Here is a 23,127-nt window from a genome sequence, read left to right as displayed (position 1 = left end):
CACAGCACCGTGGTACAGGGGGCCATTCAAGTGGAGGGAGTAAAAAGAAATGTTGTAGTGGTAGGGGATAGTATCATTACGGGGATAGATAGGGTTCTCTGCAGTCAAGAGCGGGAGTCCCGAAGGCTGTGTTGCCTGCCCGGTACCAGGGTTAAGGACATCTCTTCTGGGCTGGAAAGAAACTTGGAGTGGGAGGGGGAGGATCCAGTTGTCGTGGTCCATGTTGGTACAAACGACATAGATAGGACAAGGAAGACGGTTCTGTTAAAGGAGTATGAGCAGCTAGGGGTTAAATTAAAAAACAGAACCTCAAGGGTAATAATCTCTGGGTTATTACCTGAGCCACAAGCGAATTTGGCTAGGATAAATAAAATTAAAGAGTTAAATGCGTGGCTCAAAGACTGGCGTGGGAGAAATGGGTTTTGCTTCTTGGGACACTGGCACCAGTACTGGGACAGGAGGGAGCTGTTCCGTTGGGACGGAATCCACTTGGCCAGTGCTGGGACTAGAGTCCTGGCGAATCATATAACTAGGGCTGTAGAGAGGGCTTTAAACTAATTAGTGGGGCGGGGAGGTTTCTAGAGAGCAAATAATAGAAATGACAACAGAGAAGGTCATAGACTTAGGTAGCAGTGGGGGAATTAAAAAACAGAACGTGTCAGGAAGGGACAGAAGGTATGGAGTAAAAAGTAAAGTACTAAAAAGGGAAAAAACAGGAACTAAGTGTTACAAAACATATTTGAAAGTTCTTTATCTGAATGCACGTAGCATTTGTAACAAAATGAATGAGTTAACGGCACAAATAACGACATATGGGTATGATCTTGTGGCCATTACAGAAACATGGCTGCAGGGTGACCATGACTGGGAATTAAACATACCAGGTTATTTAACAATCAGGAAGGACAGGCAGGAAGGGAGAGGAGGTGGGGTGGCTATGTTAATAAAGGAAGGAATCACTATAATAGAGAAATGATATTGGGTCAAAGGAGCAGGATAGTGAAACAGTTTGGGTGGAGATAAGGAATAATAAGGGGGAAAAAACACTAGTGGGTGTAGTCTATAGGCCTCCGAACAGTTGCAACTCTGTTGGACGGAGTATTAATCAGGAAATAGTTGAGGCTTGTAATAAGGGAACAGCTATAATTATGGGGGATTTTAATTATCATATTAACTGGACAAATCAAATTGGGCAGAGCAGCCTTGAGGATGAGTTCATTGAGTGTATTAGGGATGGGTTTCTTGAGCAGTATGTAACTGAACCGACCAGGGGGCAAGCAACCTTAGATTTGGTCCTGTGTAATGAGACAGGATTAATTAAATGTCCTAGTAAAGGATCCCCTTGGAATGAGTGACCATAACATGGTTGAATTCCATATTCAATTAGAGGGTGAGAAGGTTGGATCTCAAACAAGCGTGCTGAGCTTGAATAAAGGAGACTATGAAGGTATGAGAGCGGAACTGATTAGAGTGGACTGGGAAAATAGATTAAAGGGTAAGACGGTACATGATCAGTGGTGTACATTTAAGGAGTTATTTTACAACTTCCAAAAAAAATATATTCCACTGAGGAAAAAAGGGTGTAAAAGAAGATAGCCATCCGTGGCTAAGTAAAGTAATTAAGGATAGTATCTGACTAAAAACAAGGGCATATAAGGTAGCCAAATCTAGTGGGAGGATGGAAGATTGGGAAGTCTTTAAAAGACAGCAAAAAATAACTAAAAGATTGATTAAGAAAGGGAAGATAGATTATGAAAGTAAATTAGCAAAAAATACAAAAACAGACAGCAAAAGTTTCTGTAGTTATATAAAAAGAAAAAGGGTGGCTAAAGTAAATGTTGGTCCCTTAGAGGATGAGACCGGGAAATTAATTGTGGGAAACATGGAGATGGCAAAAACACTGAACAATTATTTTGTATCAGTCTTTACAGTAGAGGACACTAAGAATATCCCAACACTGGACAAACAGGGGGCTCTAGGGGGGGAGGAACTAAATACGATTAAAATCACTAAGGAAGTGGTACTTGGTAAAATAATGGGACTCAAGGCGGATAAATCCCCTGGACCTGATGGCTTGCATCCTAGGGTCTTGAGGGAAGTGGCGGTAGGGATTGTGGATGCATTGGTAATAATTTTCCAAAACTCCCTGGACTCAGCAAAGGTCCCGGCAGATTGGAAAACTGCTAATGTAACACCCTTATTTAAAAAGGGTAGTAGGCAGAAGGCTGGAAACTATAGACCTGTTAGCCTAACATCTATGGTTGGTAAAATGTTAGAGTCCATTATTAAGGAGACAGTAACGGGACATTTGGATAAACATAATTTAATAGGATAAACTCAGCATGGTTTCATGAAGGGGAAGTTATGTTTGACAAATTTGCTGGAGTTTTTTGAGGAAGTAACATACAGGGTGGATAAAGGGGAACCAGTGGACGTAGTGTATTTAGACTTCCAAAAGGCATTTGACAAGGTGCCACACAAAAGATTATTGCTCAAGATAAAAAATCACAGGATTGGGGGTAATATTCTGGTGTGGGTGGAGGATTGGCTCTCTAACAGAAAGCAGAGAGTTGGGATAAATGGTTCGTTCTCAGATTGGCAACCAGTAACTAGTGGTGTTCCGCAGGGGTCAGTGCTGGGCCCCCAACTCTTTACAATCTATACAGTATTAACGATTTGGAGGAGGGGACCGAGTGTAACATATCAAAGTTTGCAGATGATACAAAGATGGGACGGAAAGTAGTGAGTGAGGAGGACATAAAAAACCTGCAAAGGGACATAGACAGGCTAAGTAAGTGGGCAGAGATTTGGCAGATGGAATACAATACTGGAAAGTGTGAGGTTATGCACTTTGGCAGGAAAAATCATAGAGCAAGTTATTATCTTAATGGCAAGAAACTGGAAAGTACTGTAGTACAAAGGGATCTGGGGGTCCTGGTGCACGAAACTCAAAAAGTTAGTATGCAGGTGCAGCAAGTGATCAAGAAGGCCAATGGAATGTTGGCTTTTATTGCTAGGGGGATAGAATATAAAAACAGGGAGGTATTGCTGCAGTTATACAAGGTATCGGTGAGACCGCACCTGGAATACTGCATACAGTTTTGGTGTCCATACTTAAGAAAAGACATACTTGCTCTCGAGTCAGTACAAAGAAGGTTCACTCGGTTAATCCCGGGGATGAGGGGGTGGTCATATGAGGAGAGGTTGAGTAGATTGGGACTCTACTCATTGGAGTTCAGAAGAATGAGAGGCGATCTTATTGAAACATATAAGATTGTGAAAGGGCTTGATCGGGTGGATGCGGTGAGGATGTTCCCAATGAAGGGTGAAACTAGAACTAGGTGGCATAATCTTAAAATAAGGGGCTGCTCTTTCAAAACTGAGATGAGGAGAAACTTCTTCACTCAGAGGGTGGTAGGTTTGTGGAATTTGCTGCCCCAGAAAGCTGTGGAAGCTACATCATTAAATAAATTTTAAACAGAAATAGATAGTTTCCTAGAAGTAAAGGGAATTAAGGGTTACGGGGAGCGGGCAGGAAATTGGACATGAGTCTAGGTTCGGAATGGTCATGGCCCTGTGGGTAGTGGAGTGGGCCCAGGGGCCGTGTAGCCTGGTTCTGCTCCTACTGTGTTCTAATTCTGTGTTAGATTTCAGGAGATGGTTTTATTCCTGTTCCTGGCTGGGGTGGAGATTGCCTTTACAGAAGGTAAGTACTGTAGAAAATATAGGGACAGAGTGATCTCCTGGAAGAATTTCGATCGCCTAGATGGGTCGGAGAGGAATTTCACAGATTTTTTTCTCCCAAATTGGCCATTGGGTCTTTTATCTGGTTTTTCGCCTCTCCCGGGAGATCACATGGGTTCGGGTGGATGGAGAGTGATAGAAGATTTGAGGTTAGGATCAGATGAGCCATGATCTTATTGAATGGTGGAGCAGGCTCGAGGGGCCGATTGGCCTACTCCTGCTCCAATTTCTTATGTTCTTATGTTCTTATATGGCTGCAAGCATACCAACTTTTCACTTCTAGGATGCTGCCTGGTATGAGAAAATATAAATACAAAGAAAGATTTGAAAAATTGGATGTATTTTCATTAGAACTGAGATTATGAGGTGAATTAATAGAGGTGTTTAAAATTATGAAGTGATAGTATAGATAGACATAAACAGACTGCTTCCAGTAGCTGAGGGGCCTGGAATGAGGAGATACATAGAAAAGATTAAATATAAATGAGCTAGGACAGAGAGGGGGAAAACTTTTATTTATACAGAGGGTGTGGAATGCAGTAGTGATTGAAGCAGCGGCCATGTCACCTTTTAAGAATAGATTAAATTGCATTGAAAGATAGGGGGACAAAGGGATATGGAAAGAGGGCGGGCACCTGATTAGCACTGCTGCTCGTGTGGAGGATAAGCACCAACACAGACTGGTTGTGTTGAATGCCTTGCTTCCGTGATCTATGTAATTCTGTGAAGAGTGTAATGGTGTCCCCTCTCCATTGGCTGAGGTCGTATAGCCCTACCACATCAACAACAACTTGCAAGAAGGCCCAGCAGCGCCTATATTTCCTAAGGCGGCTGAAGGGATGTAACCTGTCACCCCTGATCCTCTCTAACTTTTACCGCTGCACAATAGAGAGCATCCTGACGAACTGTATCACAGTATGGTATGGCAGCTGTAGCTACTATGACCGGAAAGCCCTGCAGCGGGTAGTCAAAACTGCCCAACGCATTACCGGCACCCGGCTACCGACCATAGAGCACATATACCAGAAACGCTGTTTACGGAGGTCACGGTCCATCATCAAAGACCCTACCCACCCCAGCCACAGTCTGTTCGCCCTCCTGCCATCTGGGAGACGCTACAGATGCATTCGCACCCGAACGACCAGATTTAGGAACAGCTTAAGAAGAAAATGGCCATTAAGCCAAAGAAGGAACCATTGGGAGGGATGACCAAAAACTTGGTCAATGAAGTAGACTTTAAGCCAAGAATGATGGTGGGGAATCAGACAAATGATCAGAGGTGGGGTCTCAATGAACATCTCTATCCTTAATCATGTGCAAGTGAGTGCAAGACAGAAAGCTGAATTGTTTTCAAGTGTCTTCAGCTAAAAGTACTGCGTGAAGTATCCTACTTGGCCTCCTCCCAAAGTCCTCATCAGCATAGATGCCAGTTTCTAGCCAATTCAGTGCACTCCACATGACATTAAGAAGCAGCTGAATGCAGTTGACACTAGTAAAAAAAAAATGGGCCCCGACAGCATCCTAGCTGTAGTGTTGAATATCTGTACACCAAAACCAGCCACCTCCCCAGCCAAGCTCTTAAAGTATAGCTATGGCACTAGGGTCACCATGCACTATGTGCAAAATTGCTCATGTATGTCCTATCCACAAAAAAAGGAGTCATCAATAGTACCAGCATGCAGTACCTGCTCACAAATAAACTGCTCATCAATGCTCGATTCGGGTTCTGCCAGAATTACTTGGCTACAAACCTCATCCAGGCATAAATGCAAGATCTAAATGCCAGATCTAAATGCCAGAACAGAGTTGCGAATAACTGCCCTTGACATCAAGACAGAATTCAACAAGTATAGGGCAGTCGGGGTCAAAGAGAAAACCCTCCAGCGGCTGGAGTCATACCTTATATATGGGAAGAGGGTCATAGTTGGTGGAGGTCCCAAGACATCAACGCAGGAATTTCTCTTCAGCTTCTTCAGCAATGATCTTCCCTGAGTGGGGCTGTTTGTTGACAATTCCATAGTGTTCAACTCCGTTCACTATTCTTCCAATAACAGCATGCATTTATATAGTGCCTTTAACATAGTAAAATGTCCCATGGTGCTTGAATGATAAAGCATCACATGCCAGCCTACAGCAGGACCTGGACAAAATCCAGACTTGAGCTGACAAGTGGCAGGTAACATTCGTGCCACATATGTGCCAGACAAGAACCACCTCCAACAAGAAAAACCTCCCTCCTGACTTTCAATGGCACCAGTCACCATTCAATAATTGTTACAATCTGCAACCAGAAGGAAGAGAGTAGTGACTATGGTAACTATTGCAGAATTTCACTTCTTTTGCTAGACAGGAAAATACACTGGAGTGCGTCTCAAATCATCTGCTTATTAAAGTGTAATTACTCAATTCTCCCAAAGGCATAAACTGCAGCATTGCTGAAATGGTCTTCATGGTCTATGGAAGGTTGGCTGCCCAGAGAGATTTGTCCAGATTATGTGTCAGCACCATAGCTTGATAGAGTGTGTGTCGATAAGAGTGCTGTCTAAGCCTTTTGCCCTATAAATGGCATCGAACAAGAATGTCTAGCCTCTTTGTGTTTCATGACGTGTAGCTGTGGGTGTTTACCTATACTTCCGCACATCAAAGATCACAGAAGAGGACATATGTCAGCTTTTGTTTGTAGATGCTCCAGAGGCACACACTCAGCAAGACCTGGAGTCCATTATCAACCAGCTTGCCAGAGCAACAAACCAACTAATGAACTTATTTTAAGCCTGAAGATAACAGATATCATGCATCAGCCAACACCAGAAAATGCTAAATAACAACAGAAAATGCTGGAAAAACTCAGCAAGTCAGGCAACATCCGTGGAGAGAAATTTGAGTTGAAGAAGGGTCAAACCCGAAACGTCAACTCAAATTTCTCTCCACGGATGTTGCCTGACTTGCTGAGTTTTTCCAGCATTTTCTGTTGTTATTTCGGATTTCCAACATCTGCAGTATTTTGCTATCGTACCAGAAAATGCTACATCAACCAATCACCACCATTGATAATACCAAACAAAAAATTATCAACTGGCTCATTTGTCTGGCTAATGTATTTTCAAATGATGCACTTGAATCAGAAAAGTCAGCTCTGCCTTTGAAAGGTCTGAAAAAGCATGTCTGTATCCAGCGTGGGATCAAATTCACAACAAAGCTGTAAGTAGCCCTCTATATGGACGTAAACTCTAGATGTGTTCAACATCTCTACCTCCAACACCCGAGGGTCTATCGTGCACAGCAAGTGGCAGGACTGAGATCCTGAAGCATGCCAAGACCACCAGCATCATTGCGGGATTTCATGAAAAAGTAGCAGCAGCAGAAATCTGACCAGCAGCAGTTTGCCGATTCCAGATAGGCTGTTTGGGTCTGTGAAACATACGGGAGAGCTCGACCCTCTCATACTGGCCTTAATAGTCATCAAGCCTGATTCTCTTTCCAACAAAGGCTGTCACCTTCAAATATGAAGGACTACCATAATGGAATTTATTGACAGTGACACGTTAACAAATTCACCTTCCACTGCTGGCCCTTGAGGCTCTTTGGGCAGGGAAAATATTAGTCTGTGCACTCGTGCAGCTCCACTCTCCAGCATCTGAATGCAGCTTAAATATCAACAACAATTGCGGTCTTGCTGGCTCTTTGCCATCATTAAAATGATTATAAATTAAGTTTTAAAACATTCACAGGCAGGCAAAGCTTTTTAAGCTACGTATGTACTAAAGCTGGTGCAAAACCACAGTGGGATCAACCAACCTCCTATTGCTTCCAAAATTGGATTCGGACATCGTCACAATTTTGCAAAATCTAATTTTTTATCACTGCAAAGCTAAATTCACTTAGTATCGATAACAAGCTGTATAGTGTACCCAGCCTATTAAATATATCAAGTGGTTTATCAAGGCTCTGGGTGAAACTGACAACTCTAGTCTGTTCAGGCCATCCACATTCAGAATGGCACCTTAGCAGAGCTGCAGTACACTACTCCATTTGCAATTAACTAATTTTTTTAAATTAAAAATATTATTTTTGTTTGTCAGATTACTGCTGATAAAAAATCATCACAATTGATTGCGAACAAACCATTGCCAAAGTCCAATAAAGAAATGCAGTTCTTTTGTTTGCATGTTTCTCCCATTCCTTCCTGATTGTGCTGACATAGAAACATAGAAGATAGGAGCAGGAGTAGGCCATTCGGCCCCTCGAGCCTGCTCCGCCATTCAATGAGATCATGGCTGATCATCCAAATTCAGTACCCTGTTCCTGCCTTCTCCCCATATCCCTTGATCCCTTTAGCCTTAAGAAATATATCCAATTCTTTCTTGAATATATTTAATGAATTGGCCTCCACCGCCCTCTGTGGCAGAGAATTCCACAGGTTCACCACTCTCTGGGTGAAGAAATTCCTCCTCATTTCGGTCCTAAATGGCTTACCCCTTATCCTTAGACTATGACCCCTGGTTCTGGACTCCCCGACCATCAGGAACATCCTTCCTGCATCTAGTCTGTCCAGGCCTGACAGAATTTTATAGGTTTCGATGAGATCCCCTCTCAATCTTCTAAACTCCAGTGACTTTAAGCCCAATCGACACAATCTCTCCTCATACGTCATTCCTGCCATCCCAGGTATCAGCCTGGTGAATCTTCGCTGCACTCCTTCCATGGCAAGAACGTCCTTCCTCAGGTAAGGCGACCAAAACTGCACACAGTACTCAAGGTGTGGTCTCAGCAAGGCCCTGTACAACTGTAGCAAGATATCCTTGTTCCTGTACTCGAACTCTCTTGCTACGAAGGCCAACATACCATTTGCCTTCTTAACCACCTGCTGCACCTGCATGCTTACCTTCAGCGACTGGTGCACAAGGACACCCAGGTCTCGTGGCACTTCCCCTTCTCCCTATCTATTGCCATTCAAATAATAATCTGCCTTCCTGTTTTTGCTACCAAAGTGGATAATTTCACATTTATCCACATTATAGTGCATTTGCCATGTTTCTGCCCAATCACCCAACCTGTCCAAATCGTACTGGAGTTTCATGACATCCTCCTCACAGCTTACCCTACCACCCAGCTTTGTGTCGTCTGCAAATTTGGAGATATTACATCCAATTCCCTTGTCCAGATCATTAATATATATTGTGAACAGCTGGGGTCCTAGGACCGATCCTTGCGGTACCCCACTAGTCACTGCCTGCCACTCGGAAAATGACCCGTTTATTCCAACTCTTGGCTTTCTGTCCGCCAACCAGTTCTCTATCCAAGTCAATACCTTGCCCCCAATCCCATGTGCCTTAATTTTGCACGCTAATCGAAAGCCTTCTGAAAGTCCAAATACACCACATCCACTGGTTCTCCCTTACCTATTTTACCAGTTACATCCTCAAAAAATTCCAGTAGATTAGTCAAGCATGATTTACCTTTTGAAAATCCATGTTGACTTTGTCCGATCCTGTCACTGCTTTCCAAGTGCTCTGCTATTACATCTTTTATAATAGACTCTAGCATTTTCCCCACTACCGTTGTCAGGCTTACCGGTCTATAATTCCCTGCTTTTTCTCTACCACCTTTTTTGAATAGTGGGGTAACATTAGCTACCCTCCAATCCATGGGTACTGTTCCAGAGTCTATCGAGTTCTGGAAGATGACCAGCAATGCATCTACTATTTCTAGGGCCACTTCCTTAAGTACCCTGGGATGTAGATTATCAGGCCCTGGGGATTTATCGGCCTTCAGTCCCATCAATTTACCTAACACCATTTCCCTACAAATACTGATTTCTTTCAGTTCCACCCTTTCATCAGACCCTATGTTCCCCGGCATCTCTGGGAGGTTATTTGTGTCCTCCTTTGTGAAGGCAGAACCAAAGTATGAATTTAGTTGGTCTGCCATTTCTTTGTTTCCCATTATAAATTCCCCTGATTCTGACTGCAAGGGACCTACGCTTGACTTCACCAATCTTTTTCTCTTCACATATCTATAAACGCTTTTACAGTCAGTTTTTATGTTTCCTGCTAGCTTACTCTCATATTCTAGTTTCCCTTTCTTAATTAATCCCTTTGTCCTCCTTTGTTGAATCCTAAACTGCTCCCAATCCTCAGGATTATTGCTTTTTCTGGCCAATTTATATGTCGTCTCCTTGGATCTTATGCTATCCCTAATTTCCCTTGTTAGCCACGGTTGAGTCACCTTTTTTGTTTTATTTTTATGCCAAACTGGGATGAACAAATTCTGTAGCTCATCCATTCGGTCTTTGAATGTTTGCCATTGCCTATCCACCGTCAACCCTTTGAGTGCCATTCCCCAATCAATCCTACCCAACTCGCTCCTCAGACCATCGTAGTTTCCTTTATTTAAATTGAGGACCCTAGTCTCCGAGTCAACTACTTCATTCTCCATCTTAATGAAGAATTCGATCATATTATGATCGCTCCGACCCAAGGGGCCTCGTACAACAAGATTGCTAATTAATCCTTTCTTGTTACATAATACCCAGTCTAAGATGGCCTGACCTCTGGTTGGTTCCTCGACATATTGGTCCAGGAAACCATCCCGTAAACACTCCAGGAAATCCTCCTCCACAGTATTGTTACTAATTTGGTTGGCCCAATCTATATGTAGATTAAAGTCACCCATGATGACTGCTGTGCCCTTATTGCACGCGTCTCTAATTTCCCGTTTAATGCCATCCCCAACCTCCGCCTTACTGTTGGGAGATCTATATACCACTCCCACTAATGTTTTTTTCCCCTTAGTATTTCTCAATTCTACCCATACAGATTCCACATCATCAGAGCTAATATCCTTCATTACAATTGTATTAATCCCTTCTTTAACCAGTAATGCTACCCCACCTCCCTTTCCTTTTTGCCTATCTTTCCTGAATATCGAATACCCCTGGATGTTGAGTTCCCAGTCTTGGCCATCCTTGAGCCACGTTTCCGTAATCCCAACCAAATCATATTCGTTTACCTCTATTTGTGCAGCCAATTCGTCCACCTTATTACAAATGCTCCTCGCATTAAGACACAAAGCCTTCAGGCTTGTTTTTTTAACGCTCTTAGACCTATTAGAATTATTATTTACTGTGGCCATGTTTGATTTAAACCGTTGATTTCTCTGACTGCCACTTTTGTTTTTCTCCTTCCTATCTTTTGCTTTTATCCGTTTCCCTTTCCTCTGTCTCCCTGCTCAGGTTCCCAACCCCCTGCCATTTTAGTTTAAACCCCCCCGAACAGTGCTAGCAAACCTCCCCGCAAGGATATTTGTCCCGTTCTGGTTCAGGTGCAACCCGTCTGACTTGTACAAGTCCCACCTTCCCCAGAAGCAGGCCCAGTGATCCAGGAAACTAAAACCCTCCCTCCTGCACCAACTCTTTAGCCACGCATTCATCTGCTCTATCCTCCTATTCCTATACTCACTAGCACGTGGCACCGGGAGTAATCCAGAGATTACAACCTTTGAGGTCCTGCTCTTTAATCTGCTACCTAGCTCCCTAAATTCTTGCTGCAGTGTTATGTTCATTAATAAATAGACATTCTTATGAACACAGCTAGCTTTTGCTAGTTACTTTATTGAGCACATGTGGACTTGTACAGCATCTTGTAGAGGCTTCCATCTTGACTGCTGCCTTGTGGGTAGACTAGCCTCATGGGTAATGTAGTCTTAATATAATATATAGCTGGGTAGTGTAGTCTTATACATACAGCTATATACAGCTCTACGGCTCCACCTAGTGTCCACTATAGAATGACATGCTATTGATCGCTACAGCAGGACCTCATCCCTCTTCCTACCCATGTCATTGGTCCCAATGTGAACCATGACCTCTGACTGTTCACCCTCCCCCTTCAGAATGCCCTGCAGCCGTTCAGTGACATCCTTGACCCTGGCACCAGGGAGGCAACAAACCATCCTGGAGTCACGTCTAAGGCCACAGAAACGCCTATCTGTTCCCCTTACGATGGAATCCCCTACCACTATTGCTCTCCCACTCTTTTTCCTCCCTTCCTGAGCAGCAGAAGCACCCCTGGTGCCAGGAAGTTGGCTGCTGCTGCCTTCCTCTGGTAAGTCATCCCCCTCAACAGTATCCAAATTGGTATACCTGTTTGAGAGGGGGATGGCCACAGGGGTCCCCTGTACTACCTGCCTGCCTCTACTGCTCTGCCTGGTCACCCATTTCCCTTCTGCCTGTGCAGCCTTTACCTGCGGTGTGACCAACTCACTATGCGTGTTATCCACGACCCTCTCAGCATCGTGAATGCTCCAAAGCCAATCCATCCGCAGCTCCAGCGCCGCAATGCGGTCTGCTAGTAGCTGCAGATGGATGCATTTCTGGCACACATGGTCGTCAGGGACACCGGCAGTGTCCCTGAATTCCCACATAGAGCAAGAGGAGCATAACACGGGGCTGGGCTGTCCTGACATGACTTACCCTTTAATTAATTTAAATTAAATCAATACCACCAATTTAATGATATACTCAAGGGCGCTTGCCTGCCAGCAGTCCCCGCTACACCACAGAGACCCTAGAAACTATAAACCACAGAATTTAAGTTTTGTAAAGAAGGAGAAAGAGTAAATACTTACCAACCAATCACTTACCCGCTTTCTGGTGACATCACACTTGGATTACTTTTTACCTCTCTCCTTCCCTCGGACTTCAGAGATTGGAAGACCTTACCTGGTCTCGGAGCTGTTTTTAAAGTCGCCACCGCTCAACCTCGTTCTCTCGCAGGTCCACCCGCCTGCCTCCGCTGCTCTGAGGCCTTACCTGGTCTTGGAGCTGTTTTTAAAGCTGCCGCGCTCAGCCTCGTTCTCTCGCAGGTCCGCCCGCCTGCCTCCGCTGCTCTGAGGCCTTACCTGGTCTCGGAGCTGTTTTTAAAGCTGCCGCCACTCAGCCTCATTCTCTTGCAGGTCCGCCCGCCTGCCTCCGCTGCTCTGAGGCCTTACCTGGTCTCGGAGCTGTTTTTAAAGTCGCCGCCACTCAGCCTCGTTCCCTCGCAGGTCCGCCCGCCTGCCTCCGCTGCTGAGGCCTTACCTGGTCTCGGAGCTGTTTTTAAAGCTGCCGCCGCTCAGCCTCGTTCTCTCGCAGGTCCGCCCGCCTGCCTCCGCTGCTCTGAGGCCTTACCTGGTCTCGGAGCTGTTTTTAAAGTCGCCGCCGCTCAGCCTCGTTCTCTCGCAGGTCCGCCCGCCTGTCTCCGCTGCTCTTGCTGAGGTATAGTTCCAAGGATGCTGGCAGTCTTGAGTTACCTCACCCAAATGGCCAAGCTTCATGGGGCCAACTTTAACCTAACCTGCCCATCAGGAAACTGACGGGATCGAGTACAACACTGGTTTTATACCCCATCCGATTTTACTCTCTGTTGAAGTCAATGCAAGATATTGGGAGGAGTGTAAAATCACCCGATCCCATGGGTTTTCTGCCTGATGAGTTAGGCTAAAATTAGCCCCATGCATCGCCCCAGACCGTGTCATCACGCACAATCATGAATCGAATCCATTCCTTACCAAACATCTACATATCCGCCTTTTTCAATACAAATCACTGAACAGTGCTAAGGAACAAAATTACTGAGATATTGATGTCAATGATCGTGCCCCAACTGCCCCCCTGGCTGAGATGAGCCAACTTAGCACAGACTGAGGATAAAACTTGGGACTATTTTATCTGTATGAGGCACCAGGGCACATAACACAGTTCATAAATACTCTTACTGTGATCTGGTAAATATCTCTTAGGAGATAGTGTGCTATTTAAGAAAAAATATATGGGCCAGATTTTGCTGAAAGAATAAAGGCGTCTGAATGACAAACTATGTTATTAATGCACAAATCTGCAATTATGTAGCAAGAGATACCCCGTGAATTGAGAATCGCCACAAGTTGCTGGCCAATTTCTGCCACTCCATTATTAGCTTTGCGAAAACAGCATTTCTCGCTTAACCTCCCTGTGATTTTAATGAAGTTGCTGTATTTGCACATTAATTGACCATTAAACTCGTCATAGAAAGGTAAATCTAGTAATTAACAGCGCAAGTTCCCCTTTAATGACGTGATAATTGTTAATTATAATTGATAAGTGGGAACTCAGGGACACTTCCTGTGTCCCTGACCACTGTGTGTGCAGGAAGTGTATCCAGCTGCAGCTACTGGCAGACCGCATTGCAGCGCTGGAGCTGCGATTGGATGCACACTGGACCATTCGCAATGCTGAGGATGTCGTGAATAGCACGTTTAATCAGTTGGTCACACCGCAGGTAAAGGTTGGACAGGCAGAAAGGGAAGGGGTGACCAACAGAGTACTAGACGCAGGCAGGTAGTGCAGGGGTCCCCTGTGGACATCCCCCTCTCAAACAGATACACCACTTTGAGTACTGTTGGGGGGGATGGCTTATCAGAATAAGGCAGCAGCAGCCAACTTCCTGGCACCAGGGGTGGCTCTGCTGCACAGGACGGGAAGAAAAAGAGGGGTAGAGCTATAGTAATAGGGGATTCTATTGTAAGGGGAATAGATAGGCGTTTCTGCGGCCGCAAACGAGACTCCAGGATGGTGTGTTGCCTCCCTGGTGCAAGGGTCAAGGATGTCTCAGAGCGGCTGCAGAACATCTTGGAAGGGGAGGGTGAACAGCCAGTTGTCATGGTGCATATAGGTACCAACGATATAGGTAAAAAACAGGATGAGGTCCTAAAAGCTGAATATAGGAAGTTAGGAGGTAAATTAAAAAATAGGACCTCAAAGGTAGTATTCTCAGGATTGCTACCAGTGCCACGTGCTAGTCAGAGTAGAAATAGAAGGATATTTCAGATGAATACGTGGCTAGAGGAATGGTGCGAGGGGGAGGGATTCAAATTCCTGGGACATTGGAACCGGTTCTGGGGGAGGTGGGACCAGTTCAAACCGGACGGTTTGCACCTGGGCAGGGCCGGGACCGATGTCCTAGAGGGAGTGTTTGCTAGTGCTCTGGAGGAGGGTTTAAACTAAAATGGCAGGGGGTTGGGAACCTGAGCAGGGGGACAGAGGAAAGGGAAACAAGGATAAAAGCAAAAGATAGGAAGGAGAAAAACAAAAGTGGCAGTCAGAGAAATCAACGGTTTAAATCAAGCATGGCCACAGTAAATAATAATTCTAATAGGTCAAAGAGCGTTAAAAAAACAAGCCTGAAGGCTTTGTGTCTTAATGCAAGGAGCACTCGTAATAAAGGTGGATGAATTAGCTGCGCAAATAGAGGTAAACGAATATGATTTCATTGGGATTACGGAAACATGGCTCCAGGGTGGCCAAGGCTGGGAACTCAACATCCAGGGGTATTCAATATTCAGGAAAGATAGGCAAAAAGGAAAGGGAGGTGGGGTAGAATTGCTGGTTAAAGAAGGGATTAACACAATTGTAAGGAAGGATATTAGCTCTGACGATGTGGAATCTGTATGGGTAGAACTGAGAAATACCAAGGGGCAGAAAACATTAGTGGGAGTGGTATATAGACCTCCAAACAGTAATGCGGAGGTTGGGTATGGCATTAAAAGGGAAATTAGAGAAGCGTGCAATAAGGGCACAGCAGTCATCATGGGTGACTTTAATCTACATATAGATTGGGCTAACCAAATTAGTATCAATACTGTGGAGGAGCAATTCCTGGAGTGTTTACGGGATGGTTTCCTGGACCAATACGTCGAGGAACCAACCAGAGATCAGGCCATCTTAGACTGGGTATTATGTAACGAGAAAGGATTAATTAGCAATCTTGTTGTACGAGGCCCCTTGTGTCGGAGCGATCCCTTGGGTCGGAGCGATCATAATATGATCGAATTCTTCATTAAGATGGAGAATGAAGTTGTCTCAGAGGCTAGGGTTCTAAATTTAAATAAAGGAAACTACGATGGTCTGAGGCGCGAGTTGGGTAGGATTGATTGGGGAATGTCACTCAAAGGGTTGACGGTGGATAGGCAATGGCAAACATTCAAAGACCGCATGGATGAACTACAGAATTTGTTCATCCCAGTTTGGCATAAAAATAAATCAAAAAAAGGTGACTCAACCGTGGCTAACAAGGGAAATTAGGGATAGCATAAGATCCAAGGAGAGGACATATAAATTGGCCAGAAAAAGCAGTAAACCTGAGGATTGGGAGCAGTTTAGGATTCAACAAAGGAGGACAAAGGGATTAATTAAGAAAGGGAAAATAGAATATGAGAGTAAGCTTGCTTGGAACATAAAAACTGACTGTAAAAGCTTTTATAGATATGTGAAGAGAAAAAGATTGGTGAAGTCAAGCGTAGGTCCCTTGCAGTCAGAATCAGGGGAATTTATAATGGGGAACAAAGAAATGGCAGACCAATTGAATACATATTTTGGTTCTGTCTTCACAAAGGAGGACATAAATAGCCTCCCAGAGATGTCGGGGAACATAGGGTCTGATGAAAGGGAGGAACTGAAAGAAATCAGTATTTGTAGGGAAATGGTGTTAGGGAAATTGATGGGATTGAAGACCGATAAATCCCCAGGGCCTGATAATCTCCATCCTATGGTACTTAAGGAAGTGGCCCTAGAAATAGTAGATGCATTGCTGATTATCTTCCAACATTCGATGGAATCTGGAACAGTACCCATTGATTGGAGGGTAGCTAATGTTACCCCACTATTCAAAAAAGGTGGTAGAGAGAAAACAGGGAATTACAGACCGGTAAGCCTGACATCGGTAGTGGGGAAAATGCTAGAGTCCATTATAAAAGATGTAATAGCAGAGCACTTGGAAAAAAGTGACCGGATCGGACAAAGTCAACATGGATTTACAAAAGGTAAATCGTGCTTGACTAATCTACTGGAATTTTTTGAGGATGTAACTAGTAAAATAGATAAGGTAGAACCAGTGGATGTGGTGTATTTGGACTTTCAGAAGACTTTCGATAAGGTCCCGCATAAGAAATTAGCGTGTAAAGTTAAGGCACATGGGATTGGGGGCAAGGTATTGATTTGGATAGAGAACTGGTTGGCAGACAGAAAGCAAAGAGTTGGAATAAACGGGTCTTTTTCCGAGTCATGGTCTGGTGATGCCGGTGTTGGACTGGGGTGGACAAATGTAAGAAGTCACACAACACCAGGTTATAGTCCAACAGTTTTATTTGATATCACAAGCTTTCGGAGCGCTGCTCCTTCGTCAGGTGAAGTGGGGAGATGCCTATAGACACAGATTACATAGTCAGAGAATAATGCCAGATGATTACAGGTAATCTTTCTAACTGCCATTTATCACACCTCGGCAGAGAGATAATCACAGCAATCAAAGGTGTGAATGGTGTCCAAACAGGTCAGTCAGGAAAACATTACATCAAAGAACAATGAGGTGGGGTCACAAGGGGTAAAATGTTGCAGATGCTGGGTTCTGTATGAAAAACAGACAAAAAACATTTTCTTTGCTGGAAATCACAGCAGGTCCGGCCGCATCTGTGTAGAGAGAACAAGCCAATGACGACTCGAGTCTGGATGCCCCTACGTCAGGTGGGGTTACATGTAGCATGACATGAACCCAAGATCTCTTTCTGTACCTGATTTGACATTGAATTCATCCACTCTAATTCACCCTCCATCTCAGTCCTTCCTTCCTCTGTTTATTTCTCAATCCTTAAATCTCATTGGTTAAGGAGATACACTGTTTGTCCTGTTGTTCACCAAGGTCCCCCCCTCCCCGCCCATTTCCCTCGCTGTGCCATTATCGGTTCGCATTTCCAGCAACTTTGTGGGTAAACATTTTTCAAAACAAAGACATGTACGAACTAATCTAACTAAACGGGGCATTGCACGAGATGCCCCATTCCAGCAAAATCTGGCCCATAATAACTATCTCAGTAATGCAATTACAGGAAACTCTTTATTATCCGGCACCAACGGGACCGGCGTGGTGCCGGTTTATCAAAAAGTCCGGATTACAGAGAGGTATAGTTAAAAGGTACGCGAGCTCCGTACACAGCAACAAATCCAGACTTCCCTGTTGCTTAGCAACATGTGCAGGAACTCTGGCCACAGACCAAGCGTCCCTGTTGCTTAGCAACAAGTGTACGAACCCCAGTTACACAGCCACAGATCCAGGAACTGCCACTAATATGAAGTAAAACTTACCTGAACCTACTCCTGCATTTTGCCGGTTAACAGAGATTTCCGGTTATTTAGGTGCCGGTAAATCGAGAGTTTCCTGTACATTATCACAGTTCTGAATGTTATTTCCTGACACTTTTTTTTAGTATTTAGTAGAAGACTTGCATTTATATAGCGCCTTTTACAACCACCGGACGTCTCAAAGCGCTATACAGCCAATAAAGTACTTTTGGAGTGTAGTCACTGTTGTAATGCAGGAAACGCGGCAGCCAATTTGCGCACAGCAAGCTCCCACAAACAGCAATGTGATAATGACCAGATAATCTGTTTTTAGCGATGTTGGGTGAGGGATAAATATTGTCTAGGACACCGGGGAGAATTCCCCTGCTCTTTTTCGAAAAAGTGCCATGGGATCTTTTATGTCCATGGGGCCTCGGTTTAACGTCTCATCCAAAAGATGGCACCTCCAACAGTGTAGCACTCTCTCAGTACTGCCCTGGAGTGTCAGCCTAGGTTTTCATGTTCAAGTTGGTCTTGAACCCACAACCTTCTGACTCAGAGGCAAGAGGGCTTCCCACTGAGCTGCAGCTAATACTCATGATAATGATCAGATAATCTGTTTTTTAATGTTGATTGAGGGTTAAATATTGGCCAGGACACTGGGGAGAACTCCCCTGCTCTTCTTTGAAATAGTGCCATGGGATCTTTTACGTCCACCTGAGAGCGCAGACAGGGCCTTGGTTTAATGTCTCATCCAAAAGACAGCACCTCTGACAGTGTAGCACTCTCTCAGCACTGCCCTGGAGTGTCAGCCTAGATTTTCCATGTTCAAGTTGGTCTTGAACCCACAACCTTCTGACTCAAGAGACAAGAGGGCTTCCCACTGAGCCACAGCTAACACTCATTAAAAGAAATCAAAAACTGCACTGCAAAAGTTCACAATACATCAGATACAGCACCAGTGTCACTGTGAGCTATCCACACCAGCCAATGCAAGGCCATTAGAATTTTCAGGACGGGCTGCAACCTATGCCTGGCAGAAAACATATGCCAGCCAGTTTTCATTACCATTTTCTCCTTTTTCTGTTGTTCTTTCCTCTTTTCCTGAAGTCACTGGTAATGAAATTACATTACATAGGATATACGGCACAGAAACAGGCCATTCGGCCCAACCAGTCCATGCCGGTGTTTATGCTCCACAAATTGGTCTGTGGCAGTAGCGCGAAATAGGCTCATAGCGAGGGGGCAATCAGAATGATTCAGGGGATGAAGGGTTGGTATTATGAGCAGTTACATAAATTGGACAGTTTCTCACTGGAAGATTGAGAGGTGATATAATTGCTGTTTTTAAAATTCTAAAGTGACTACATAATATAGGCCAAGCCAAGCCATTTCACTTTGTCCAGAACAGTAGAATCAGAGGACACTCATTAAAGAACTGTTCTAATGTCCTCTTTAAAGTACTATTCTATAGTCCTCTCTTGCTTTCCATTTATAATAAATGACTTGGACATAAACAAAAGAAGTTTGCTGATGATACCAAATTAGAAGCATTGCAAACTGTGAGAAAGAATGCAGCAGATTGCAGGAGGATATCGCGAGGGTAGCAAAGTGGGTATTTAGGTGGCAGATGCAGTTCAATGTGAAGTTGTATATTTTGGGGAAAAGTAGTTCGAGATTAGAGTGATAGCTCAAGTTGAAGAGGTAGCACCAGCACAAACACAATAGGCTAAATGGCCGAATGTAAATTCTATGACTGTGTGTGAGAGGCTGGACAATGAATGTCGCCAGGCTTTCAATTGCAAGTCCAATCCTTTCATCATCTGATATCTTCATATGAACATTTTCCAGCAAGATCACTGTATAATGATCAGGTGTGGAAACCAGACTGTTTTCCCACCCTCTATCTCAGGGGCACTGAGGCCAAATACAGAACCTCTACTGCCAACAACTGAGATTAGCCAACTCAGCACAGACCAGGGATCAAATCCTGGATCATTCCTTAATCCCAGCATTTACCAACTGAGCTGCTGGGACAAATGTGACAATGTCACTTTAACGCATTCTCAATTATAAGTTTAAAGGGGTCTGTCTTTATGGGATGGGAGTAGTGTTCATTGTTTCTGGTCTGGGGATGGAGAACAGCCAGAGAAGTCATGCAGGATTTTCAACATAATCACATCAGCTCGTGATGGGAGGAAGCAGTTCAGTGTTATTAACAGAATTGCATCACATGTTTGTAAAGAGAAAAAAAAGGTTTGCCATATAAATGTTTTCATGAAAAACACTGCCTTTAAAGAACTATTCCATGGTCTCCTTTAAAGTATTAGTCCATGGTCTTTAAACTACTGTTCGCAACCTTGGTGTCATATTTATAATGAGCTTCTGACCAGATATCTGAACCATCACTAAGACCACATATTTCCACCTCCGGAACAACACCCGACTCTGCCCCTGCCTCAGCTCATCTGCTGCTGAAACCCTCATCTATGCCTTTGTTACCTCTAGACTTGACTATTCCAACACACTCCTTGCTGGCTGGCCTCCCATGTTCTACCCTACGTAAATTTGAGGCCACTCAAAACTCTGCTGCCGTGTCCTAACTCGCACCAAGTCCCGTTCACCCATGACCCGCGCTCGCTGACCTCCATTGGCTCTCGGTTAAGCAACGCCTCGATTTTAAAATTCTCATCCTTGTTTTCAAATACCTCCATGGCCTCGCTCCTCCCTATCTCTGTAATCTCCTCCAGCCCCACAACCGTCAGATATCTGCGCTCTTCTAATTCTCGCCTCGAGTATCCTTGATTTTAATCGCTCCACCATTGGCGGCCGTGCCTTAAGCTCTGGAATTCCCTCCCTAAACCTCTCTGCCTCCTTACCTCTCTACTCCTTTAAGATGCTCCTTAAAACCTACCTGTGACCAAGCTTTTGGTCATCTTCTCTAAAATCTCCTTCTGTGGCTCAGTGTCAAATTTTGTTTTAGAACGCTCCCGTGAAGCACCTTGGGACGTTTTACTACATTAAAAGGTGCTATATAAATACAAGTTATTGTAATTATTCCATGGTCCTTCTTTAAGGGACTATTCAGTGACAGCTGTGGCAAAGTGGGTGGCAGTCTCTCTCACCTCAGAGTCAAAAGGTTGTGGGTTCAAGTCCCACTCCAGAGACTTGATCTAGGCTGACCACTCCAATGCAGTGCTGAGGGAGTGCGGCACTGTCGGAGGCGCCGTCTTTCAGATGAGACGTTAAACCGAGGCCCCCGTGGACGTAAAAGATCCCACAGCACTTTTTCGAAGAAGAGCAAAGGAGTTCTCCCCGGTGTCCTAGTCAATATTTATCCCTCACCCAACATCGCTAAAAACAGATTATCTGGTCATTATCACATTGCTGTTTGTGGGAGCTTGCTGTGTGCAAATTGGCTGCTGCATTTCCCACATCACAACAGTGACTACACTTCAAAAAGTATTTCATTGGCTGTAAAGCGCTTTGGGACGACCTGAAGTTGTAGAAGGCGCTATAGAAATGCACATCTTTCTTTTTATTGCACGGTCCCCTTTGAGGAACTAGTCCATGGTTACACATTCTTTTGACTTGAGAGTCGACATCCAATTCACTGCCTCAGCCCTGTAAGTACCACTCGTTATTATTACCTCAGCAGAGAAATATAATTTTTAAAAAGCTGCACATCAGCTGTTATTTTGTTTATGCGTATGTGTGTGTTTATACTTCACTCACTTTTGATTTCTTCCCCTCTGGTTGCGCTCAGTTATTGTTTTGCTGCCTGGTTCTCTTCTCTCTCGCCATCTGCACCGTCTCCGTCCAGCAGCTCCACATCCATCACCGTGCAATCACCGTTTTTTCACTGGCTTTTTCGGGACCTTCGACAACCACCCTCCTCCCCTCAACAACAAAAATTAAATTGTTATAATTTCCTCACACCTCACTTTCCAAGCAAAATATATATAGAGATTTGTTTTTGGAAAGCCGAAAGGCATAACTTAATTCCTTTGCCAATTCCCATCGAATTTGTCACAGAAATGCCGCCCCGAGATAGACGGGCGGACGCCAACAAGCTCCGAGGTGAGAAGCTGCGCTTCTTCTTCTGCCATTTTATTGAATTGTCGTCCCGTTGGCGCTCGAGCTCAGTCAGCATGAGCGGTTAGAGCGCGCGAAGGCCCGCCCCCGACCAATCGCTGACCCTCCCTCCTCCCCCGACCAATCCCTGACTCCCCCTCTCCCTCCACCCCCGACCAATCCCTGAGCCCCCCTCTCCCTCCTCCCCGACCAATCCCTGACCCCCCTCGCCCTTCACCCCCGACCAATCCCTGAACCCCCCTCTCCCTCCGACCAATCCCTGAACCCGCTCGTTCCCTCTCCCTCCCAGCCAATGACTGACCCTTCCCCCCAACCAATCCCTGACATCTTCCTCCCCAGACCAATCACTGACCTCCTCCGACCAATCCCTGACCCTCCTCTTCCCCTCTCCCACCCACAACCAATCCCTAACCCCCCTCCTGCCCCAACCAATCCCCTCCCCTCCCCCGACCAATCTTTGTCACCCCCACGCCTGCCCTCTCACTTTCCTCCACCAATCCCTCTCCCCATACCAATCCCTGATCCCCCTCCCCCGCCAACAATCACTGCCCCCTCCCCCGACCAAACCCTGACACCCCCACTCCTGCCTTCTCACTTTCCCCCACCAATCCCTGACCCCCCTCCTCCCCTGACCAATCACTGACCCCCTCACCCCCGACCAATCCCTGACCCCCCTCCTCCCCCGACCACCAATCCCTGACCACCCTCCCCCAACCAATCAGTGACACCCTCACCCTCACCACCAATCCCTGATCACCCTCCCCCAACCAATCACTGATGCCCCACCCCATACCAATCCCTGACTCCCTCCCCTGACCAATCCCTGACACCCACCCCCACCAATTCCCTCCCCCTGCCCCTCCCCTGACCAATCCTGGACCCCCACTCTTCCCCGATCAATCCCTGACCCCCACTCCTGCCCTCTCCCTCTCCCCCATCAATCCCTCGCCCCCCGCCAATCCCTGACCCCCTCCTCCCCCTGACCAATTCCCCTCCCCCACCAATCCCTGAACTCCCTTCCCCCCACCAATCCCCTCCCCTGCCCGTCCCCTGCCAATCACTGCCCCTACCCCCTCCCCCCATACATACACTGCCAACAAAATATCACATTAATAACAAGCATGGTACTAGTGGCAGAGCTTTCCAAACAACACATG

General features: G+C 45.3%; 1 protein-coding gene across 2 annotated transcripts in view; it reads right to left on the bottom strand.

Moving 5' to 3' along the window:
- Positions 1 to 22,052, bottom strand: part of LOC147116954 (gap junction gamma-1 protein-like) — a 209,717-nt gene extending 187,665 nt beyond the window's left edge. For both annotated transcript variants that reach the window (XM_085987446.1, XM_085987447.1), the window contains exon 1: positions 21,611 to 22,052. The gene's annotated coding sequence lies outside the window, so the exon portion shown is untranslated. The remainder of the gene's footprint in view (positions 1 to 21,610) is intronic.
- Between the last annotated feature and the right edge of the window lie 1,075 nt (positions 22,053 to 23,127).

Source organism: Somniosus microcephalus, chromosome 5 (genome assembly GCF_052327205.1).
Source record: "Somniosus microcephalus isolate GS21.2 chromosome 5, FLI_Smic_1.0, whole genome shotgun sequence".
Taxonomy (NCBI): Eukaryota; Metazoa; Chordata; class Chondrichthyes; order Squaliformes; family Somniosidae; genus Somniosus; species Somniosus microcephalus.
Note: the sequence above shows the minus strand (reverse complement) of the source record. Positions and strands in the feature narration are given on the sequence as shown.